The sequence below is a fragment of the Halyomorpha halys genome, unplaced genomic scaffold (genome assembly GCF_000696795.3).
Source record: "Halyomorpha halys isolate HHAL.00 unplaced genomic scaffold, Hhal_1.1 Scaffold348.1, whole genome shotgun sequence".
NCBI classification, from domain to species: domain Eukaryota; kingdom Metazoa; phylum Arthropoda; class Insecta; order Hemiptera; family Pentatomidae; genus Halyomorpha; species Halyomorpha halys.
Window position 1 is genome coordinate 1,076,451 of NW_027116547.1, and position 12,755 is coordinate 1,089,205.

At 29.3% G+C, this 12,755-nt stretch overlaps 1 long non-coding RNA gene across 1 annotated transcript in view; it reads left to right on the forward strand.

The window, feature by feature from the left end:
* LOC136797251 (uncharacterized) overlaps positions 1-12,755 on the forward strand; it is a 239,351-nt gene that overhangs the window by 4,941 nt on the left and 221,655 nt on the right. The window contains exon 2 of the long non-coding RNA XR_010845098.1: positions 8,460-8,491. This is a non-coding gene — a long non-coding RNA (uncharacterized lncRNA). The remainder of the gene's footprint in view (positions 1-8,459; positions 8,492-12,755) is intronic.

Sequence of the window (12,755 nt, forward strand, 5' to 3'; positions counted from 1 at the left end):
TGAAAGCAGTGTATAGGAATGAAAAAGGAAAAAAAAAAATAATTCTTATCAATTAATAAAATAATTAAAACTAAATTTAAATTATTATACAAAAGAGGAATGTAAAATTTTAAAAAAACAAATAAAGTTTAGTTCAAACTCCACGTAGTCTTTGTGTGTACTCCTGGCAGAACACAAGGTTGTCCGATATTTCCTTTCCGGTCACCGTCTCACCTTCCCTAGAAGTATGAAGAAGACCCCTGCCACCACTCTCCTATCCAGGACGGGAAACGTTTCACACACTGCACTATATCCACACTTCTAGAGTTAATGACCGTCCATTGAAGTAAGACACCATAATTTAGCAAAACAAAACATTAATGATAACATCTCTTACAAGGTGATATTTCAATATTTATATATAATATTTCGATACAAACAGTCAACACCTGATAAACTATCACCACTTCATATGAACAATCGTAAGGTGTTAAAAAAACAGTCACCTTAAAAACCATGCCCAATATTCTAAACATATATCGCTCGTGTTTTTTTTTCACCATGACAACCACAACACTCCTTGTCTACTCAGATATCGCCAGTGTTTTTATTTCACCGTAACAAACTGTACAATGTTCTCAAAATAAAAAAAATTGTGCATTTCTATCTAGAGGTCCTGCATCTGAGATATACAGCTATTTTGGGTAATTTTACTTCTGAATATACCTAGAAAATAGAAAAATTCCAGAGTTTATCTTATGCACTGATTTTGTTATCCTGTGTTTCTATGTAAGCTATATAATACTGGTTTATTTAACTGTAATGAAAACTTATACTCTGAATTAGATGTAGTGGAACTACGATCAACGTTCTGGACTTTGAAAAATAATTTTGTAATAAATATTGCAAGCGAATAAAAGTCATACAGGGTTTATGATATTATTGCGAGTAAATAATTTTAATCATACGTGAGTTTTTCTGTTTTTGTATGTAATACAGAATATACATATTCGTCATAACGTCTTCCTAAACATTCCACCGCAGAGCAGAGTGAGGAGGCTGTATATAGAGCCTGCTCATAAATTTACATCTTGTACCAGATGGTCACGTCTATTCCAATCCATCTCTTCATAACTTATTATCCTTAAATCTAAACTTGAATTATTTCCAAGACTAGATTCATTGCCGGAAATTTTTATAAACAATATAGTATAAAAAATGTTTATTTCTTATTAGTTTATAATTATTATTAACTTATTAGTTTTATAGTTTTAATTATAGATGCTAACTAATTTTAAATAACAATCAGTCTATTTTACTATATAATAAGATATTATTAACTTCGTTGTCATAAAATTGTTATCACTAATGTTAGAAATTTTCAAAGAAGCAAAAAAAACAACATTCAAAATAAAATTAAAAATTAAGTGGCTCAATTTAATGGAGCTGAGGAGGAAAATTTATTAATGCCATAGAAATAAAGGGTGCCCTAGAAAAATTGGGAGAAACAACTGAAGGCAGATTTGTGTCAGTTCTGAAGACCTGGCCTTTTTCGAGAGGAAAAAAGACTCCAGGACACCGGCATCTCTATTGGCTGGCGAGGCAGATGAGGGCTGCAAAGAAAGTAACGCAGAAAAAACGAAGAACGTTTGGTTTGCGTGAGGTTGAGTCAAATGGTGGGGTGATGGGCTTCCCGTCATTTATATAAATGTAGAGGAGTACTTAAACGCCTTCGATTGTCGTAAAATAAACAGATTCCCAGAATATGTATATATATATATATATAATGTTGTTATTTGTGTTGTTGTGTTTTTACAACACATTTGTGTGCAAATGTTTTTACTTTTTACTTTTGCTTTGTTTCTGTGAATAATAACAAGAAAATTTTTTCAAAGAGTTTTTATATTTTATTGTTCTTGGTGGTTCTAGTTTTTATTTTGCAGTTATTTATAATGTTTTTAATTTGTTATCAAACTTACTCAGTTAAATAATAGTTTCAACTTTATTTATTTTTTTCTGATTTTACATTCATTTGCCAGTTATTTCTATTTTTTCTCATTGATTATTATTTTTTATTTTTATTTTACTTGAATATTTTTGTTTTCCACATGTCTGTATTTTTTTTAGTTCATTACCACAAACTGTCAATCTCATTTATCCTATGATTTGATATTCTCTCCATTCATTTACTTCAGTTAATTATTGAATTTATTAACTTTGGTCAATTATTCATCAGTAGCCACTGAATCTTAGAGAAGAATTTAAAAGTCATAAGAGAAATGAGGAAACAGGGCAACTTAATGAGTAAGGTGCTGTGCTTGCAATTCGAAGGACCCGGGTTTGAATTCAGCTGTGGCAGATAATTATTTATTCTGTTACTGTAGCCGTGAGTGAACTCTAGGGATTCGAAAGCCTTTAGGGGTCCATCCAACAACTGGGATAGTGGGTACCCTTAACTGGACAAATATCTGGTGGTTATGTGTAGTCATGAACAGATCAACTCCATGCACAACCGTAGTTTAAGAAACAGTAGATCCTTAGAAAGACCCTTCATGGTTCATGGTAGCAATACAGATTTTAATTTTAATTTAAAGAGAAATCAGGAGAAATAGCAGCACCTCTCTTGCCTTCAATATAAGTTTACCAATGAAAATTAATGATTTATTCCCCGTCATAAACAATAAATAAATTAGAATTTAGGAGCAAAAAAACATCAATTTTTTATACTTAGTTGTTTAATTATTAAAGTATTAAAAATTAGCACTTAGGATAAATATGATGTGGTTTTCAAGGAAATATAAATTATAATATCAATTATTTGCAAACAAATTCTAGAAACACCTGTAGGTTTATTTTATCCTCTTCATGATGAAGTCATTGGTAATCAATTAATTCGAAAATAGTAATAATTTAATATTTAGTAATAATAAAAATTAATTCCAGAAATAATTTCACATGAGGTGTACAATTTATTTTACAATTATGCCACCGATAGCGTTCAATGCTATTATTGTAGATATTTACAAAATTTGTCTCATTGTTTCGCAAGGATTATCTTTTGAATCAACGATCTTTTAAAACTCTTAATTATCACCGTTGAATAAATTATTTATATTTTAAGTAAAAATTAAATCCATATAAAGTATATTTAGCTGTCCGTTATCAGTAACTGTATAACTCATTTTTTCCAGCAAAGGGTACCACACGTTCAACACTTAACCTCAACTTTATGGCATAAAAGCGGCTTTGTACTTTTTTACCCTTCCGTTTTGCGCCCATGTCAAGCTCGAGGGGAAAATGTTTTGGTCAGAATAAATCTGCATAAGCTCTCAACGCTCTTCCTTTAATGCATCGATGTTAAACTGTTATAAAATTTACCTTCCGAAAAAATTAATGCGAAAATGTTTATAAAAATAATGTCTAAAACGATATATTTTCAAACCTTTTCTTTCCCCCCTTCCTCTCATGACATATAATTCATACCCGGCTGCATTTTTCAGTTCCATCTGTTTCATGTCTCGTGAGTGATGAAAACTTAAATTGTATCCAACTCCAATGAATAAACACTGAACACTGATGAAACAGCTATGTCTGATTACAAAAAAGAAATCTTGATGATTCATATTCCACCTGTGGACTCTGTTATTGAGTAGTTCATTAAACAATTCTAACTAAACCGTTATATGTACTGATTGAAGAAAAATGAAATAATTCACTTTTTAAATGCATATTGGGCAAGTATAATCAAGTGAAAGTGATAATAGACAAAATAATTATTCAGAAGTTACTTTTAACTAAGTAGTTTTATCAATCGATTTATACTCAAACAATATAAAATTAAAATGAAATACGAGTTAGTAAAGGAATTAGGAGTCCTGACATTTTTTCGGATCGCAGGCCAGGAAAGCTATTATTTGAACAAAGCTATTATATAAATGGAAAAAAAATGTGTTAATCAATTTTTATTTTCAAAAAATAAATTTCCCTCAAAGCTCCTTACTTTTTCACAAATAAAATCATAGATAAAGACCTTAATGTTACCTGGGTAACCGATCTAGCGCGAAACACTCAAACCCCCTAGTTTCTAACCTTACATCCTCTTCCATTCCTGACAATCCTCCAAGGCGCCTAAAAAAAATATGACCACGAGACCTGCTAATGTAAAATGCCATTAGAGTGCTACCAATGGGTAGTTTCTCTACACGCCTGTAACACTCCACTTTAACTAAGATCTAATTTACTGAATGTATTATATAATATACAGTTGCAAATTTCAATAAAAAATATTTTTTAAAAAAATAAATAAATTTCACAAAGCACCAAGTATATTCAAATTTTAAGAATGCATAATGATACTTTGTTCAAACATGTTACCGTGTACTCATACCTTATATTTCTTATCTTTAAGTATTTCTTTAAAATATTTGTTTTCACTAATTCGAGCTATATCAGCTTTTAGATAGATACATCTGTAATTGGTAGAAAATCAATTTTATTCTGGGACATTTAGAATAAGATAAATGTAGTTAAAAGAAAAGAAATCTAACCAGATACTAAAAAATAAAAATTACTTAGTTTACACATAATCTATTGTATTAATAAATATAAAATCCTTTAACAAAATATGATAAATTCCTATCCTCATTCAAAAATAAAAGAAGTACAAAAAAAATCAATTAATATATAATTGTTACTGGTGTAAACAAAGGGTAATTACAAATATTTATAAAATATGATAATTTTATAACTTATAATTTTTAAAAACCACAGTTTTGGGTAATTTTAGATAAATCTTTCCGTTTGTCGAGGAGATAAATTTAAGTTTAGTTTTAAGAGAATCGACTAGTATCTCTTAGTTAAATGACAGGGGCAACTGCTCTTACTAGCAACAGTAGAATACTATCTATGGTAATCACTGTTCTAATAGGCTAAGAGTCGTGCTTTAATTTAACCCATTTATTATCAGTTAAGCTTATCAAAAATAAACTGATGTTAGATTTATTTTTTATTAATATAGTTGTTTGAGAGTGGTTTAGTTTCTTTTTAAAACAATCTTGATCCTTTTCTCTCAACTTTATTATTTTTTAACATCCGACGTTTCGACCTCTCAGGTCATTCTCAAGGATTCCTTATTCTGTCTTCACTCCTTTTTTTTTTTTTTCCTTTAAAATTCATTATTGCTGGCTAATTGCCTTTGTCCCAATAATTTCTTCTATTAAAATATATCCTAAATTTAAAACTTTTATTTATCACTTTTATGTTCATTAATAAACCCCCAAACAGAACCTTTTGTTGGATGTTAAAAAATAATAAACTGATGTTTTCACATAAGTCAACTTCAATATGAAAAATTTCTTCTTAACTAATAATTCATTTTTTTAAAGTAGTAATACAAACTTTAAATGTAAAAGGAACAACAGATAAAAATATGTTTTGGACATTTTTAAAAGAAATATAATTTGTGCATTTTCTTTGAAAATTAATTTCCCAACGGACTTAAAATCTATTTTTTTAACCTAAAAATCTGGATTTAAATTTTTTTTTATTCAACTACTTGTCAATGATTTACAGATCTTTCAAGTATATGGTGACTGTAGAATCAATTTCATTCATTGGATTTCAAATTTGGTTTGAATCAAAATGAACTTTTTTATGGATTTATAATTAATTTTTACCTGGAAGATCTCATTTATAAAAAGAGTTCAGATGAGACAAATTAAACAAATCGAAAATATTTTGTAGTATTGTTATAAGATAAGTATAAAATTAAATTTCTATTTGTTCACTTCCTGCAATTCATTTCCAACCTAAGATAAAATAAAAATAATAATTGATTAACAATTCATGAAAAAACATTTTTTTTCAAGAGAAGCATCTGAGCATACGGTACTGCTTGGTGCAGGTAGTACAGGTAGAGCACGAGCAGTTTGTAGCAAGTAGGGTACTTTGCATCGTTTTGAAATTACGTCGCTACCAGGAACTGGAGAAATTATATTTTTGTATGGTACGAAGTTAATAAAAAAATCAATATGAATGAAAAAATGGTTAAACTAATTATTAAAAAAGAGACATTGTTCAATTAGTGATTTTATAGAAACAATCTTATTTGTCATGAGAGAATAGACTATATATTTAATATAAAAATTTACTACAAAAACAAACCCATTTCTTTTCTTTTTATGAGTTTTTTTTGTTCTTTGGGATAGGATTTATATTATTAAGATGGCGCACAGATTTATTCAGCATTAAAGATATTGGCAGGAAGTGTTCTGTGAGTTAGTATTCTGCTATAATTTGTTATGTTCACAACTTTACATAATTATATTTATTCCTTGTTTAACAATGTCATTTATCTGTCACTTTTACTAAATTATTTTCAACAGTTTATGGCAATAGTGTTGTTGTTCTTAAAGGTATAAACCGCGTATTCGCGAAGTATGTCGGTATTATTGGAAAACAATGGCGTCGGGCGGATCGATTCGGGCCGAGTATGGGTACTCGTTGAAAGGAATTTAGACCACTGGCTACTAAGAATTTCCTTAATTCCAGTCAAATTACAAGTAAAAGCAGTATTGGAGATTAAGACACTGTCTGATTTCGCTGTAAATAAAAAAATATAATTTCAGATTCAATGGGTATCGTCATAGTATCATAGTGAAAATGAAATATATGAAAATATTGATTTAATAATGGTTTAACAGAAAGATAAATGATAAAGCATCTTAAGTTTTTATTTTATTTTTTTTAAACATCCATTATCGAGGATGATTATTAATTTAAAATAAACAATGGAAGATATCATGGAAGATCATATTTTTAATTTTGACTCTATAATCAGAGATCTGAGCGAAAAAGATTCCATTCTTTTGAAACTGATAGGGTCTGTCACCTATTCTTATCATTCGCTGAAGAATTTAGTTTAATAGTAACAGCATTATGAATAATTGATGGATAACATATTGAATAATGGTAATGTGTAGACGGAAAATTCGTTAATATAAAAGCAATCTATACTTTTTAAGTAAATTATTTTAATCTTGAATCAGCCATTCCGTCGTCCCACCTGAGAGAATTGTCCTCAGATATCAGTTGATCGCGCTTTCACTGGCACAATAGAAGGATAGGATGACACTGTTGTCGGCAAATAGTCCTGAAACGTGACGGTAGCTATGGAATTAACTGCCGTGAAGAGATTGTTGAAGTAGAGGAAATGGCCAAGGAGGCTGTCTCTTGAGAATCTCGAGTTTCAATCAAGTAAGAAAGTATAGGAATACTTTAAGTCGGAAATCGGATAATCGAGAAATGGTAATGTGAAATGGTCTACGTATGTTTGATTTTCTGAGATAGAAATAGAAGTATGAAATATAATAAAACATTTATGTGAAAGATAAGTAAAAAAAAAAGTACCAAAATCCAAAAAAATTAATTTTTTTTTTTTGATACATGTCTTCTAAAAATCAATTTTGTTTTGCATCATAGGTACATCAAGAGACACGCCTCTCTTGGTAAAAAAATATTATACATATTTTTTTTTTATCTAATAATAGGAATTCACTTTTGTTTTTCAAATTTGTGACCTATCCTTAAAGATACGAAAGTAGGTTTCTGTCGAAAGATAATTTAGACAATATGATTTGCTTGCAGGGAAGGGGCTATTTATATTAATAATGACGGGCTTACGATTATGATAAGGTTTGGATATTTTCAATTAGTTAAGTGTTACTAGTGAATCATCCATTTGAATTATTATAATTTTAAAAAAAATGTTAAATGGTATTTTTTTTATCTACCTATGACAATGGAAAAACCTTTTTTTATTTTTTATCAATCTCATTATCTAATTTTGAAAATATTACAAAGGTAGTTTGTGGTTTTAGCGGACTTACTCAGCCTCTACTGGCTCATTATCAGTAACGGTGAGAGAGCGATGCACTGGGATCTCAAAGAGTGAGATCTCACGTCTGTAGTGTAAATATTGTATATAAGAGTGTAAATGTGACTGGAGATTATTTTATTTATTTATTTTAATTATTATTCTATTTTATTTATTGATTTTTATTATTATTCTATTTTATTTATTTATTTTTATTATTATTCCATTTTATTTATTATTTCTTGTACATAGTTCGCTTATTTCTTTAGCCCTCTCTATGTATATATTTAGAGAGATATTTTATTTATTGTCTATGTATTTTTTATTTTACTTTTTTTCATTTAATTATTTATTTTTGTTCTTATACCATTTTATTTTAATATTAATGTAATCAGTTATCACTTTTACTTATTGCCCAACAAAGTTGTGGCAGATTGTAATATTTATCAATACATAAAAAAAACAAAAATCTTACACAGTAAATTCTACAAAAGACAAATCATTAACGATATCGTAATTCGCTAGCATTTGTTAATTAAACCTAGAAATTATTGACATATCTGAGTTAATAAATTTAATTTATAACCAGATTTTTTTTTTCTTGCAGGTTTACTTCGTTTACGGTTACCATCTGAAGAGGTGAGTAATTAACACTATAGACTACTGATTTTCAGTATTAAATTTTCCCAGTTCACAAGATTATAAATAGTGCTGGTATTTACATAAAATACTCAATTTCACTTAAGGATTGCGCAATCAATGGATATTGTGGATTACATATTAATAATAACTTTCACCAAGATTGAATATTCTACTCTTAATTAGGAACAATAAATTATATGATATTTTCTTCATAATATGTTGAATGTTTGCTGTAGCCTCGTCCGACCAGTCATCCTTGTAAAGTGCTGCCACCGCCATATTGCGGAAGCTTAAGACGACCCGAGTCTCATTCACCGCTAAATCAGCCCATCGCTTTTTTCTTTCTCAACTCCTCTTTTCGAACGAACTCGTTCATCAAGAAGCTACCTTGGTTCTGATCGCCTGAAAAGTTTCCGTTAGGAACATACTATTTGTCAATGTCAATCTTCTGATAGAGTTGAAGCTCAGGCCAATTCTTGGTTTCCATATAATACAGATACTAATATAGTAAATATCTTTATATTATGTTTAGGATATCCTTAAATAGGCCAGAATGCATCTTTCGATCCCAAACAGTATTTTGATCCATTTTCACAGCGATTATTGTATATATTATATTTCTTCTGCATTGTCCCAAAAAAAACAAAAAAACAATTGCTTCACCAAAAGGAGAAAATTTTTTAGGAATCTAAGGATATTTTGAGTAAACGGCTCAAGCGATTTTCAATGTATTCAGGTTTAAATTATTCAGTATGATTTGGGAATAATTGGAGTTCCTAATTCTAATAAAATATTTTATTATGTTTAGTACTTAAGTAGATAACGGGTATAATGCTCACATTTTCCAAGAACTCTACATTACACCTTTTCAGATCACACTTGCGTTTAATTGGTGGATTGGTCACGTATCGCTGGTCCGGAAGAAAAATTAAGCAAAAGTGAACTTTGCTAAATTATCTTTATTGTCTTATTGGACTCACAAATGCTTTTGCTAGATGATGATAAAAGTCCATAATCATGTCTAATATGATTTAAATTGTCAATACTTAAAAACTAACAACGTCAAAATAAAAAAAAAATAGTTTAAATTAAAAAAAAATATATGAAAATTAACTAATCCATTTTGAGTGACGTAATGTTATTGGTTATTTTCTTCAAAATATTGGTGGGTTGTCTGTCGTCTAAATAATGAAACTTGGTGTAGTAGTCGTGTTCCTTTCACTGCATAATACGGCTCAGCATAAACTGCCCCATGCATCTGTGCATATTAACGTTCAAGAAGTTCCTTGCTTGTGGCCGTGTAAATAAAAAGGGAGCATATTTATTTGTCTTCTTAAAAGTCTTGTGTTTCCTTCGGGCATGAAAATGACGCACGACTAAATTTCAATGTCCACTGACGATAACTTCACTAATGACATACTAGTACAATTAAGCAATAAAATTCTGCTTCTAAGAAAGCAATTGTTGTTTTTAGAACTCACAATTGGGGAGCATCCACTAAGGAATCTAAATGTAAAATTTACAATTTTAAATATAGATTTAGATGAGAGTACATGCTTTAGATCAAGCTGTATTACTTCATTAATCTGCATATACAACCTGCCTTGGGATTAACTGTCACTGCTTACGTTTTCTATTTTTTATGAGTATACTCTTGAGATTAGAGTTCCAGTCATCCTACCATAAATTAAAACTTTTATCCTATGATTTCCAAGGAACTTTCTTATACCTTCAAGCGTCGTTTGGGAGGAGTAAAATATTTAGATGGAGCTTGGGACATTTCAAGCAGAGTTATTCAAATCCTTTAATGAACTCCCTAAATTAGTTATACTAGAAAAACGATAGGCGTTTGATTATTATTTGACGAAAGTAGTAATGGATAGACTTGGCTTTTGAAAGGGATTTGCATTAAATAGAGAGAGAAAAACTTTATTCAAAAACAGTTGTGGTGCCCAACTGTATTGGGTTGCTAAATACACAGCAATATATACTTAAACCTAGTCAGATAATTTTTTTTCTGGTAATGTATTATAAATTTATAATATATAATACTAATACATGACTTTTTTATTTTTATTTTATCATTTTTGTTCTTTTATTTTTATTATTTCTATATTCTATTTTATTTGTTATCCTTCTTTCCTTTCATTCTTGATTTTTTTTTTCATTATTTATCTATATGTCTAATTATATTTTTTCCGTTAACCCAATACATCTTTCCTTTTTTTTCCTCTTTAACAAACATAGATTAAAATAAAAATATATAATTATTCAATAATAGAAAGTTTATAGCTGTGTTAAATATTTAAAAAAATGAATTTTTTGTCATTTTCATTTAGTTAACCAAGCCAAGTTATAATCTAATACATACCTTTACATCTTTTAAAACTATAAAATAGTTTATTTGCCAGTTCGGACTATATTTTGGACCGAATGCATAAGTTGAATGAGGTTAAATGATTTAGAGAGAACTACGTGTTTCTACTTATTCGATAATAGAAAAATCAAAGGTGCGAGCATCTTTTAAGATATTTCACTGACCTCCCGATTTTCACATGGAATTCATCCATTCCGTTTCGAAAAACCTGCCTCTTTATGATTCGGGATGTAATAGATCCCTTTACTATATATTTCATAAATAGGTAAGTGAAACTAAAATTTATCTATTGTCATATTATCCATGAACATGAAAATATTTATTTTCTCTTTCAGTTAATTATTAAATCTATTCATATTTTAAGGGGAGTGAGTAGCTCAGTGATAAGGCACTACGAAATCCAAGGAGCTGGGTTCGAATCCAGTTGTGGCAGATGATTACTTATGATGATACTGTAACCTTGAGTCAAACCTTTTGGCCAAATCATCTCCTTGTACAACTTACAAAGTTACTTTTCTACGTTACTAATAGTGGTACAGATTTAATTCATATTTTATGTTTATTCGTTGTTTAGTATTACTGACAACCAGGGTAATATTTTTCAATTAAATAAAATATTTGGATAAAATTTCAAATTTAAGACATGTTAGACTGACAATGAGAATAAGACCTTACTGAAAATTTAAGACCTGTTAATTGTACATTGTAAAACATATGGTGGTGCGACAATCCACCGCTACCGAGACAGGGCCTCGTCTATCAGTATCTGCCAGTTGTAGATCGATGTACTGAATATATCAAAAACGTTAAAGCTATCCTTTACAAAGTCTAGTAAATATGAAAGATAGATTTTATCGAAGAAGTTGCAGTAACATCAACTGTAACAGACATATTTCTTAAGTATCTAATTTCAGTTTCGTACGACTTTCGTGACACGCACCCAGACGTACTCACACACCATTTAGCGAAACTTGGTTAAATTGACTCATGGGATACTAAAATGTAAATTTTTTGCGCCGAAAACTTAGATTTAAAATTTTCAACTATCGTATTGCATCCTGATTATCAATTAATACTTAAATGTACGGGGTACATAATTTTATGTGATTTCAATTATTAAAGGAATATAATTACTTGTTACGTAATTGTCAGTAATTAAAATTCCCAGCGGTCTTTAAAGAGTAAATATTCTGAAATTAATCAAGCCATGTAAGTGGTTGTCGAAGAAGCCTTCCAACTGTTTAATGTTCAAAGGGGCTGTAAATTTACAATTTCACAATCAATGTTTTCAACATTGAGATCTTTTGGATCTGGACAGTAAAGCTGTCTTAAACGCTTTAGTTATTTAATCATTCCAGAAAAAAGTCAATCTGTAAACACTATCAGACCACGCATTGCTTTGTAGGTGGTACTTTAGATAATGAAATTTTCATGTAGACCATTAACTATATTTCATAGCAAGGGATTCAAAATTGATACTAAAGATACTTGCATCAGTTTACCAGCTTTGCAGTTTTTAAGTGATTTTGGGAGATTTCAGATCATTAGTCATTTAACTGTTGAAATATTTGCAGATTTACATCATTGTTTGTAATTATGGTATCATATCTTATAGCTAATTAAATGTTGTTTTTGTTTTGCTACATTTGTTTATTTATCTATTGATGATTAATGTATTCTACATACATATATTAAGGGCTGTTCTTCCTTCATTTTGTATGTACCGGAAGGAAAATGAAACTGTAATTAATTTTACAATCGTACAATATTTAAATTAGAGTATATAAAAGTTGTAAATAATAGATAACATAGAAAAGGAACCTATCGGAATTTTGGAAACCGGATAATTAACTTTTTTAGTTAACATTGTTTGCGTGAATAATA